Here is a 13872-nt window from a genome sequence, read left to right on the forward strand (position 1 = left end):
ATACTGTCAACATAAAATATAGGTTATTCATAAGGTATAAAATATAAGTTTCTTTTAAGCCTAGATTCAAACAGTTCCACTGAGGTTGCAGATCGAATCTCAGGGGGAAGAGCATTCCACAGGACTGGGGCCCGAATGGAGAATTCTCTCGAACCTGCGGATCTCTTCTTGGCTCTTGGGATCACTAGTAGACCAGCATTTTCAGAGCCAAGGCTGCGCCCCGGAACATAGGGCGAAATCCTACCCATCTATAATGTAAACAGTCGCTACTGAGGTTTATAAATGTTTAGAATACCTGTCACATTTTCAGCTACTCAACTCCATGATGGATTCGTTCAATTTGAATTGTTTATAGTCAAAATATAAAAATCAGAACCAAATCAAAGATCAGTGAATGTTATAATTGAAAAACCTATTTTAGTATTGTTCAAACCACATTTGTGTGAGTTAATGTGACAAAATATTGCCCAATAAAAAACAAAAAATAAAAGCAAATTTTGGAAAATCAAGTCAATACTCATCTGATTACCCAACAAAGAATTGAGAGATTAATTAATGGTGGGGTAGACAGTGTAAAGTGGCCTTAAATAAGTTGAAAGTTAAACATTGTCTCCATTATATGTTTTAACAATGGCCAACTGAGTCAAAAAAGCCATTATGCTTTATTTTCCACCGTGCCCATTTGCCTTCATCTTACTTCATAGCATGAAAACTGCTAAATAAGAGGCATGCTTCAAGTATAGTCCTAATGTCAACAGAAAACCCCAAAAGGATGAAAAGATGTTATTCGAACACGTCTAAGAAATGCTCATACTTGTATGCGAGTCATGAATGAGCTGCCAGAAGCTACAATCTTGACACAAGCCAGGAGATGGCGGCTGCGAGTAAAAAAGTTCTGAATTCCCTCTAGCTAATTTAAGAGTTAAAATTGTTTGTTGCAGTCTTGCGGACATAACCAGAAGCTAATGTAGAACCTTCCTTCCATGTCAATAAGCTACCAAAAGATGACCAAACTCGACCTTACAGTGTTGAAATACTTCTGGTTCATAAAGTGAGCCAAGCTAGACAAAATTCTGTGATGAACCGCCATATGTCAATTTGGCAAAGACATCCTTCCCTGGCTTGTTCTTCAAACGGATTACTTTTGAGAGCAGCTCAGCCACAAAACATAATCCTGAAGACACACTTTTAGACCCGAAAGAACACGAGCAGCCACTGTTTGGATTTGACATGCTTGAGCTGGGGTAGGAGCTTTACGACTGCTGTGCTCTGCCACAAAAAATATGAGCGCCAAGCCTTCATTTGTGAAAATCCAGAGCAAACTTCGTAATCGAACGGGAACCACGGAATAATCTGCACGGCAACTGGCTGTTTATTATTTGCACATCTACATCAGGCCACGTTGACCTTGTGAGAGCTACAACACCTGACTTGTCCAGGTATTGACTTACTAGGTGACACTCACACACCGAGACTCAATAACCAGTCAGACAAAAGCTCTTTTCACCCCATTATCTGTGTCTTTGTAACACGGTAGATTTCCCGTCCTTGTCACAAGTATCACAAAAAGCCGGCGCCCTGCGGCGATTCAGGCGCTCGAGTCAGATAGCGAGCATGTGCCTGTGAACGTTTCCGATTGCGCGCGTGAGACATCTCCAATAGCAGCCACAAGGTGATTGTGTGCAGCAGCCGAGAATAAGACCTCGTGGCGCAACGGTAGCGCGTCTGACTCCAGATCAGAAGGTTGCGTGTTCAAATCACGTCGGGGTCATAGTTTTGATTTTGAAACCGCCTACTGCATCTTTAAAAAGGAAAAACATAAAATTGGGAAGTGTTCACAACCAAGGCTGTGATCATTTAAAGATGGTATCAATAAGATGTCCGTTGAGATCCGATACCAACTCTATGAGTCACACAGTAGAATGATGCCGTGTTATGTAAAATGACTCACCACACGTTTCGACAAGCACTTTACAGTTTAAAATCGTAATAGTATGAAATTGAATAAAATGTATTCATAGTTGGACATTCTGACGAAAGGTGAAACAATTTTTTTAGTCAATTAAATTTTCAACATTAGTAGGTAATAAGTAATGTTCATCGAATAATTGTCCTGGTAGGTTTTTGTAAATTGTTTAATTCCTCTTCATTTCTACTTTGATGTTTAAAGATCTACTCAATTCTGAAATGTGTTATAGTAAAAATATTTTAGGTCAAGGTCTGTGTTGAAGAATGAAGGCTGCATATTCGTTATGTTTAATCCTAAACAATGGATGGGCAAACATTTTGAGTCTCAGGCAGCATTGGGTTATAAAATTTGGCAAAGGGGCCGGGCCAGGAAGACAAACAATCAATTGTCGATTGTTTGGTTTGGCTATTGTACCTACAGATGAGCTCGGCAACGCATGAGAAACAAAGAGGATCTAGGCCTATCCAATTTTTCTCAGATGCATTTATGATTATTTACACATGAAGGCATCTACATCTACTTGTCATTTCATTTTGTATCAGTTGATCAATTGATCATTTCATTGTTTTTAAAACATTCATAAAACAATGTAATATGTCCCTTTGTAAGCAGTAAATTGCTTAATATGCATGGAATATCTCAAAATCCAATAGTGCTCGCTCAGTGGCGTCGTTTTTGTCTTTTTGGATGACATTTGATAAATATCTTCATAAATAAGTCTGATTGGAAAAATACAGAAAAATGTAGCAATGATTTGCACATCATTCGATTGTTGCATACCTGTCAACATCCGCCGATTGCTCCCCTTAACTTTGCAATTCCCCTTATTGAGCAATAATAAACCTTACAAAAATACCATGGTACCCATTTACTCACAACAAGACTACGTAGAATAAAAACAAAGAATTTGTGTAGACGTTATCAAGGACAAGCTCTTCTAGTGTAACATGAAAATGTTAGCAATCTACGATGTCTGCTAACAGTATCGAGATGATCCGGATGAAAGTCAAAATGGGCTAGACGGGATCGGTCTGACAAAAAACGTTTACAAATTGTATTTTCTAGTACAAAGATTCTTATACAGTGTACACAATTTGAAATGATGAAAAAAAACATATATATCATGGGAGAAAACATAAATTAACAGGTATGATGTTGAAGCAGTACACATTAATACTAATATGTACATATAATCTCCAAACAGTGAGAAGCTTCAGCGACAGACTGCTGTCACAGTCTTGTTCCACAGACAGACTGAGGAGATAATTTCTTCCTCATGCCATGATGACCCGGGGGAGTAGAAGCCCACTTTAAACCCTTCCCCCACATTTGCATATTGCCCTATTCTTATTACAGTGTGTATTTTCCGTAACACTATTTAAATACTCTATATCAACACGTTATATTGGGTATTTTTGTATTTTATATATCTTTTATTTTATTATTTTATTTTTCAACACAAGAATACTGCTCGAAGTGTAAATTTACCCACGGGGATGAATAAAGTATCTCTCTCTTTATATATATATATATATATATATATATATATAATGTGTATATATCCGCGACCCTACTGAAAATAAGCGGTGCAGCTAATGAGATGATATATATATATATATATTATATACATATAAAATGGAGGGGCAGGGACACACAAACGGCACCTATTACCATTTTCGTCTAACGGGCCAGATTCAAAATGCCTGGTGGGCCATATACAGCCCTCAGCCCATAGTTTACCCAACCTTATAATAGCCCAACATTCCGACCAGGAGGAAGAAGTTGTTGCTCTAAGATTAACACTAAAAACATTCTTCTAAATGAGCAAGAATCCTACTGTGATATTTATGGAAGTTACAACCACCTAAATGATGGATGATTTTAAAGTTCCAGCTTCCCAACTTTAAGAAAAAACGCTACAGATGGAAATAAATCTGTGTTCTAAATGTAAAATCTTTGCAGACTTTAAATCTGTTTCATCTTCCTTATTACACATGCTCCTTTGAATGCCTGGTTGAGTGAACAATTACCGGACTTTTAAACCATTAATACGCTTATTAACCATGTATACCGTTCTGGTTTGAGAATCCTGGGTCAAACAAGACATGCAATAATCCATCATTTATTAGAGACTGCCTACATACAAACAAATGCTAACCAAAGACACTTTGGAATATCTGAAGAGAAACTATTCAATTACAAGTCAATGAAACACAACAGTTACACTAATTCCTTGAGTGCAACAAATCTAATCCTCAACACATCAACTTTGATGATTACAGAACATAGAAAGAGCTCAACATCTGCTCCAAATAAAAATTGCCTCATGACTCAACAGGAATTGCAATTGCGACTTCACCCAGAGATGGTGGCAACGAGGAGCTCATGGAGTGGTTGCTTAATGACATGTCATTCAGCCAATTACAGAGTCAACATATCGTAAGGGTACGATTATTTTGGGCCGTTGCACTTTGAATTCTAGCCATTAAAGGTTGTCAAAATATATTGCAGCATGTTAAGTTCTTTAGTGTGAAAAGATCATGCCTTATAATTAGAATCATAAATGAAGACAGGGTTAATTGTTTTTTTTACAGTAAATTGTACATTTCAGTACGCCTCCACAATTGCAGAGACAAATGCAGGTCACAACAGCAAACCGTATGTAAGCCCTATTGTAGGATTAGCACTTTATCGCAAGGTGCAACAGAGTGGCCCTCGCCGTCTGGCCCCATTTCAAAAGAAACACACTTCAAGAGCAGCGAATGTGAGCAAGCAAATTAAAACATCACGAATGAGTCAACAACACGTTTTAAGTGGCTATTAGGTGAAAGGAGCAGAAGGTGGGTGTCAGGTTACGAAGTGAAGTTCCCGAAGGGAAACGTCGCATTCGAGCCATCTGCTCATCTCTGGAGAGGATGGTCGGATTTCTCGCAGATGTAAGGAGCAGAATTTTGATGACTTGGAAAAATATAAATATAGTTTATTTTGAGTCTTTGTGGAAAAATTACAGATGACACACCGGAGAGACAATATCTTCAAGTCAGGTTGAAAAAGATAAAAAAAAAAAAAATTCGTATTAGCTCCAGTGAGAGGTAAGATCGGGCCTAAGAAAGCCAGCCCGACCAGGTACAAAAGCCCGTACACCAGCCTGACCCTGAACGATTAACTTGGTTTGAGGGAACGGGCCCGAAGTAAACCCGAATTTTATTTGTGAGGAGAAAGTTAATTTGCAGTGTCTGTAAACAGAACAAATTTCAATTTTAAAAATAATCATGCTGCTTTATTTCACAACTGTGTGATTAGGGACCCCAATTTAGTATTAGCTCTAGTTAGAGATGATATCGGGCCTAAGAAGCCAGCCCGACCAGACCCGGTCTGCGGGTACAAAAGCCCAAAGCAGCCTGAACCTGAACGATGAACTCTGAGGGACCAGGCCCGAAGTAAATCCGAATTTCTACATTTCATTTGTGAGGAGAAAGTTGTTTTCGCAGTGTCTGTAAAACGGATTTTTTTTAAAAAATAATCATGCTTTATTGCACAACTGTATTGATTAAGGACCCAAATTTAGTATTAGCTCCAGTCAGAGATAAGATCAGGCGTGAAAAAGCCAGACCGACCAGACCCGGCCTGCGGGAATAGAAGCCCGAACCAGCCTTACTTTGTTTTAGGGACCAGGCCGGAAGTAAACCCAAATTTTCACATTTTATTTGTAAGGAGAGTTATTTTCGACTTTATTCCACATATCGCTATTATGTGGACGTAATGACAAGATTGGGTTGGAATGTTGTACTCCACAAAAAATGTCTGGAGCTGCAAAAAATTTGAGGTCTTATACAAGCCTCAAGGAAGGGAAATTATCCTGTATTTATATTCATTGAAAAATGTTTATAATGTGCCCTCTTTGCCCTTATTCAATCAACTAAACATCCCAGTTTAGGACATTAAGACGACTACACTTGGCAAGAACTTGTTCTGATTCATGCACAACATCAGGAAGCAAGAGAAAAGCGGAACACGCCATGTCCTTCTGAGGATAATTCATAAGATTATACCACAGAATCGAAAACATGTTGGCAGCATTTCATGTCAAGTCAAAAGAAGATAGCTCTTGGCTCAACCGAAATTATGGGTGGCTGCAGTTTCACTTTAGACAGATGTGGCAGTCACAAGTAAAACAAAAAGATAGCTCTGCGATTCACCTTTTATATTAAATCAAATGTTGGCTGGTGGCAGGGTAACCTACTAACACATGTGACTAAAAACCTAAAAAGTGGTAATAAAAAAATACAAAGCTTTGCTTTTGCTTCAAATGTGTCACTCTCTAATCTCCCACGCTACTACTCCTACTCCCCTAGATAGATCATATTTTTAGCAGAGCTGGTCTAGTGGCTTCAGATGGTTTGAATCATTTCCCCCAGCGGAACAGCAGCTGGAACACTTGCGGAACGGGAACGGTGGGCAAATTGAGTATGTCATGTCTGCAGGCTGCAAGGCAACTCCTCCCATTGCTCGTCCTGCCCTTGTCTGTTGCCTGCTAATGGACTGACCATTCAAGCATCAGAGCACGTCAATGGGTGGAAGCACTCATTTATAGTCAACATAAGCCCCAAGCTCATATTTCGTTTATGTATTCCGCTACTATGCCTTCATCAAGATACAAATGCAGAGTCTAGTTCTAAAGGATCTCTGATCAGGTTTTGCAAGAAATTCATATTTAAAGTAGAGGTAGTGGAAATGGATGAAGGAAATAATGATGATAGAAACTACTGGAGGCAATGCTGCAAGGTGAATTCCAGCAAGTTCTTGGTTAATTCATGAGCTAACGTTCCACCCTGCGACATAGTCAAGGAGCGCTCTTTATAAGAAAGGCGGGAATCAAAAGAAATCTTTATAGTCCAATTATAGAGCAACACTACAGCTGTTCAACAAAAATTCACCCAGACAAAACATTTGCACTAAACTGCCCTAAGGATGTAAGACGTCAAATACCTCCTTACCCCTACCCCCAACCGTAACTCTCTGACGTGGTGCTTTCAGTCAGGCTGCTCTTATTCAAGCCAATGAAGGATAGAAAGAAGTCCTATCAATCTCTCTTGAAGACCACCAATGTTGATGGCGGGTAAGAGATAATGGCACAAAGCCACGTGGAGGAGGTTGCAAAAGATGACGTGAAAATGGCAACAGCGGTCTTTTGTGGTACGCTGGTCAGGGATGAAATACTGCAGATGCCTCCGCCCGGGATGACAGAAAACGGGTTCAAAAGTTTACTTATGAACCAAAGTTGATCTACAAATTGAATCAATGGAACAATCATGAAAAAAAAATTCAATATAATAAGAACGAGATCATTCTTTGACAGTAAAAGATGCATTGTAGAGCTGTTGTAGTGAAAGCCATTTCTGGCACTAAAAGTGTCTGCATCCTCCTTTCTAAGACTACGTCACACTACTTCACTATACCCAAAAAAGGCTCTATCTAGAAATGTCTTCTTTTTTTTTTTTTTAATCCACAGAATTAAAGCTCTGAAGATATATTTCCTTTTTCTAATAAAATAGATCAATTTCATTTATGTTGAATCAAAGTTTAAAATGTTAATGATGTTGGAACTTTACTTCAACAGGCCACAATTTGGGACATTCCATATTTCCTTTAACAAATACTTAAAAGTCATTGAGTCAGTCTACATGTGTAGGGTGTGTTATCACTTATACACATATTAGTTCTTCATGTATTATTTTGGGGATTGACGCCTTTACCTGGGGCCATCAATTTTCTCCATTTTGGAAAGTAATGATCAACAAAGTATGCCACGTCTGAAATGGTATGGGCCATGAAAGTAATGATCACATTACCCCGATTTTAGCTAACCTGCATTGGCTCCCTGTTAGCTTAATATGAGATTTCAAAGTTCTGTTGGTAGTATACAAAATCTTGCATGGACTTGCTCCCTCATATCTTTCAGATTTAATTTCCCCCTATGTTCCAGTCCGGAGCCTTCGCTCTGAAAACGCTGGTCTAGTAGTGATCCCAAGAGCCAAGAAGAAATCCACAGATTCAAGAGCGTTCTCTATTTGGGCCCCGGTGCTGTGGAATGCTCTTCCCCGTGAGATTCAATCTGCAACCTCAGTGGAACTGTTTAAATCGAAGCTTAAAACACACTTATGTTCTATAGCATATGAATAACCTATGTTTTATGTTGATAATATTTGATTGTTTGCCCTCATGTAGGTTTTAGATGAGGGGATGGTGTCATAATAGTCTGTAATTTGCAATAGTCTTTGATCTGTGCAGCCCTTTGAGACTCTTTGTGATTAAGGGCTATACAAATAAACATGACATAATGACATAATTTACAATATAAATGTGAACAAATTTTCTAATTTTGAATCAACAAAATCAAATAGAAACATTTTGTTTATCTGTTTGAGGGGCAACATTAGCAGTGGATAATACAAATACTAAAATAATAGTCTGGTAAATAAAATGGTATAGTGTGGATTAACTGACTAATTTAATTAAGTCCGAAACTTTCAAATATGTGCAACACACATCTTGTGATTTCAACCACCATTGCAAACACTGTGCAAAAATTATCCAACCATTTAATTTGTCAAACACACATCCCAATGCACCATAATATAATGATATACTGCACTGCACGGCACTTTAAACATCAAAGTGAGCATATTTCAGGCCACACTTATTAAGTCAAAGAGAGTTTGCGCCTGGACTGATGTGCTGCAGCTGCGTCAGCGCCACAGCATACAACATCAAACGCCAAAATGTCGCCTGCATTAAAGGTTGGTTGGATTCATGGTGGAGTCACTTCGGGAGGCCATGACAGGTACAAGGAATCGGACATGTAATTTCCCAGAATGAGAATTTACTTAATGTGTAAATTCAAAATGTATGTCCAAGTGATTGCATTTTGTAGAAGTGACAAATATCAAAGTTCAGCAGAAAATTCTACTGCTAGACTTAGGGCAAGGATTCCATGCCACTACAATTTTTGAGGCTGAGAGCTACTTTTGTTTCCATGTTAATACTATGTTATTGATAGAATATAACAGAAACGAACTGAATTGATTGTGATTGAAATATGTGAAATGCACAAGTGCTATCCTGATGGTGCAAGATAAAACACCACAGTGCTAAAGTGCTAAAGGCAGCTCAACAGCAGTGATAATACATTTAATAAAAAAATGGTAATCACTAATATACATACAATTTATTCTATCCATCTATCTACCCTGGTCATATCCCTCGAGAGGGGTGACCGACAGCAAGGCAAACACATAAAAAAATAAAGAACATTTAAAAAAAATGGAGAAAGTAGCAAAAAACACACAACATTTTTGGACCATGGCCAACCCAAATGCCCAAACACCCAGACAAGTTAGGCACCTCGGCACCTAAGTTGGTCATGCTTTCGTCCCACTGTTCAACAGCAGGGCCCGACAGCTTTCGCTGGTTTACCCCTGCTGCATCATACGGGTGTCCTGCCCATCCCCAAGAACGCGTCCAAACATCCCACTATCCTTTCACAACACCTCTCCACACATTCCTATCACCAACAAATATACAATTTAAATACAAATAAAAGTAAGGACTAAAACTTGAATTGGCATTATTGCATATTCCTCGTCTTGTGTAAAGAATGGTTGACCAGTGCTTTATTTTTGCAGGGTTGAGATTGATTATCCCTCTTAAGTAGCAGCTGTTTTATTATGTTAATACCTTATTTATTTAGAATTGATCATGTATATGAAGACACTGGTCATGTCAATTATTTCTCATGCCAGTTAGAAATCAAATTTCCTACAAAACAACAACCTCAATGACCCATCACTTGAGATTTTTTTCAAGGCCGTTTCGCGGGCCACTCAGCCGATTTAAGGGGTCTTACTGGTGCCCACGTACAGCACTGTTTTACGCTATACTTGTAATTCATTAAAACAAATTATATTTTTTGATAAGTCAATTTTAAAATTTGCCAGACAGTGAAAATGAGGCTAGGAATTCAAAAGTGATTGAAATTACTCCAAGCTGACAACTCCTTCTCCAGCATGTCCACCCGTAACTCCAGACTTTCTACCATACATACCTCCAAGCTGTAATTCGCCCTTTCCTTTCATCTTTGTTTCACTCAAGGCTAACACATCAACCTTCCTTTTGGTCATCATCATTCCGATCTCCTCTTTCTTCCACTCAGTCGCTTTACTTCCACATCCTCTCACATTTAGTGACCCTATAACTAGGGTTTGCGGGACCTTTCGGTCTCCCGCCCCCCTTTCTGTGCCTTGCTGTCTCTTAGGGAGTCAGGATAGAGAGGAGAGGATCCCCAGTCCCCTCGCTCCCTCCACTTTAGTCGCCTCTTACGACACGCAGCGGACCACGGTGGGAGAATTCTCTCACCTCTCAGGGGGAGAGGGCCCCTCACCACATGACAAACAATATTTAAGAACAATTATTTATGTTATTCAAGTAAGTTTGTCACAATTTATTGGTTGGGGCTCTAGAGCAAGTCAATTTTGTTTACGTTCTGTCCAAATCCATTTCAAGTCAGTTATTTTTGCTTAGGCATATATTCTTCAGTCAATAATACTTCATTTTGTAAATATGTGTTTTGAGATATATTTTGTTTTAAATTACCATATTTTCCGGACTGTATGGAATACCCCAAAACGGCCAGAAATTTGAAAGTTTGGCTTATAACCTGGTGCGCCTTAAATACCGCAGAATACGGTGGGTAAGATTGTAAATGCATTAAGCATTTATAGGTGTGCAAGCTTCATGGTATACTACCATAATTTGGCAATTATTGATTCAATCAATACATATCACTGACCAAAATCACAAAACATTGTATACAAAAGGATTCAAACCCAGGTCATTACAGTGAGCGCAGACAATTTACCACTAGACCACCAGTGGAACAGATAACATTAAAAGGCATTTTAACATATCGCATTAATACACTATTTTTACTCAAGTACTAAAAACAATTATTTGCATAGTGCATTCTGAAAGTGTAATAGGTCACTTCTTCAACCACTAATGATAGAGAATGGAGATAACGTATTTCAACAAAATACTATACAAGCTATTTTGCATGCATATACATTTCAAACCGCAAAGTTACGAAAGCACAATTTGAAAACAAATGTACTGCGCAAATAAGTGTTTCTGGCACTGTGAGTAAAATAATGTGATAACGAGCTAATCTCCAATCCCTTTTTTGTCTGAGATCTAAATCCCTGGTGGTCGAGTGGAAAGTGTCAGGATTCTCACCGTTGTGACCAAGATTAGATTCCCATTGCATACAATATTTTGTGAATTAGGTCAGCAACATTTAGCGACTGATCAATCATTCCACTACTATAGCCCGCTAGTGAACAGTTATACATGAATAAACACTGTAGCTCTTACTGTAGACTCAATTTAATGCGTCTTATTGTCTGGTGTGCCTTTTTCAGAAATATATGGCAAAAAAACTGGTGCGCCCAATGGTGTGGAAAATAAGGTAAATAAAATTGTACGGACTAGAAGATAGAAAAAAAAAATCTGATTTTATTTTTCTGTCAGATCGCCAACCCTAGCAACCACTTGTGTTCATATGTATGTGAGGGAAAAGCAGTAAAATAGTAGTTAGGAACACCCAATTACTGTCAACAAATAAACCTAAAATTGTGTTTTCAAACATTCATGCCAGGGCCTTGTAAATTAGCCTCTCCAGCAGACACCACAAAGCTATACATTAAAAAAGGAACTAAAAACAAGAAAAGCAATAAAAGCTTGAAGTGCTGCAGGACACTGAGTGGTATGCAAAGTCAATGTATTTAGTCGAAAGACCGATCGGTTGCCGACGGCGGGGGAGAAAACCGGCTGGACCAGGGCAATCCCACACACTCCCGTGCTCTGCAGGACACCGCTTACACATTCCGTGACAAAAAAAACCCTGAATAATTATTAGTGAGAAAGTCCTAGTGGGTGGCAGATGTGTTGGACAGATGGGGAGGTTAACAACGTCTTGTTTGGAGGGGTATTCAAATTCATTAGGGCAAGAATGACCAACAATGACACCTGCTATTTACTAAGTGCTGTGACATTTATACCAGTACTACCAGTGAATACAGGAGTTTAAAAAAAAGAAAAATATATAGCTGAGACTTTCATATATTTTCTGTGCATTTTGCTCGTTATCAATTCTAGTCATAGAACGCAAACGGATATCACGGAAACCAGCTAATAGGAAATTAAACAGTCTTATCGTACTATTGGGAAGCCTGAAAATTGAGTTAAACATCTTTGGATTGTCAACAGTAAGTCAGCATTATAGTTACTTTGAAAAAAGGCAAGAAGAGACATGCTCTGTGAACGGAGCAAAAACAGGATATGCCACAAACACCTTGCGTAAGGGATGCAAAGAATCGATTTGCAAAATCGAAATCTTGATAAGACGATCCATGATGCGCGCCAACATTTTAAATCTTGCCAAGATAAAATATGAAAGATTGTGCCGAACTTGAAAGGAATTAGCACGTTATGTAGTTGTTATCTAGCATTAATTTATATTTACAAAAATGATTAATTATTCAAATTTAGAAAGGATTAGCAATTCTATAAGTTGAGAAATTCAGCTTAAATACAGAATTGTATTACTATTTCGATTATCTTCCCTAATAAAATACTGAATATTTTTATGTTAAATAAATAAAACTTGAGAACAAATCCCACATTTTTGTTAATTGTAATATTTCATAAATAATCGGTGATATTGTTCAGTCCACAAGTGGAATGTTTATCTTTAACATAATACTGACCAAAGAATCGAATCAGCACTAACAAAATTGTCAGTACCAGAATGAAAACAGGACCCAATTGCGTTACGTTTCTCTCAAGTTTTATTGGAGGAAAGAGAAAGGGCTGCACCCACATTCCGGGGTTCGCTGGACGCGGGAAGCAAGTCGCTCTCGTACTCGTATTGTGCTCCAAACACGGATGTGGGTCTCCCGTAGCGGGCGACGCCGGTGTCAGGGATGGAAAAAACGGGTCGTAGCCGGGACTGGAGGAGCACGGCGTGGTCGGGGTCGAAGCGAGTCGTAAGCCAGAACGGGGGAGTAGACGTAGTCAGGGGACAAAAAGAGGTCGTAAGCCGGGAAGGGAGAACAGACGTGGTCAGGAGCAAAACAGGTCGTAGCCAGAGACGGACGGGAGCAAAAATGGGACAGGTGGGAGTCGGGGTCGGAAAAAGGTTTGCCTAGTATTCACTGAAGTTCGCAGACAGAGTGACAACAGGGGACAGACAGGACTGGGTTCAAATACTGACAGGGAGCCAATTAGAACCCATGGCAGTTGGCGCCAAAAGAGCCAGCACATCAGTAATCATGACAAAAATAATTGTTAAGGGTCTCTATAAAAGTCACAATTTTCGAAATTGGATACTTCAATGTCAGCTTTTCTCTTACACTTTGAAAAATAATGAATATCATTTTAGCACATTTTCTCATACATTGTCAGTCAGCCCTAAATAGCATTCAACTTTTTGTTTATGTCATATTGAAAGTATATTTTAGGTTATGATAAGATTGATAATAATATTTTTTTAAGTTAGGCAAGGCATAAATAAATCAACTTTACATTCTTCAAATTACAAAATTTCAATGTTCAATTCTCCAACATGATTTAAGATTGTTAATCAAGGAGAGAACGAATCATTTCTTCTCAATCTCATCATTTTCGACAACTATATGAAAAAAATGGCTATATTGAAATAGTTATTGAAAAAAACATCTGTCCTGTTTAAGCTGTCGAGGAATCAGGTTATTTGCGTTTTTAATTCAAAGGTGGCCAATGAACTCACAGGTCAAATATTTATTTTGCATCCACAGAGAGTACCAAGA

At 38.6% G+C, this 13872-nt stretch overlaps 1 protein-coding gene and 1 non-coding gene across 2 annotated transcripts in view; one reads left to right on the forward strand and one right to left on the reverse strand.

Annotated features, from left to right (window-relative positions):
- LOC148348797 (partitioning defective 3 homolog) overlaps positions 1 to 13872 on the reverse strand; it is a 387206-nt gene that overhangs the window by 360105 nt on the left and 13229 nt on the right. The window lies entirely within an intron of this gene.
- trnaw-cca (transfer RNA tryptophan (anticodon CCA)) lies at positions 1700 to 1771 on the forward strand. The gene has a single exon. It is a non-coding gene; the product is annotated as a tRNA-Trp (tRNA).

Source organism: Urocampus carinirostris, chromosome 18 (genome assembly GCF_059441175.1).
Source record: "Urocampus carinirostris isolate Australia breed hairy pipefish chromosome 18, RoL_Ucar_1.0, whole genome shotgun sequence".
In the NCBI taxonomy this organism is placed as follows: domain Eukaryota; kingdom Metazoa; phylum Chordata; class Actinopteri; order Syngnathiformes; family Syngnathidae; genus Urocampus; species Urocampus carinirostris.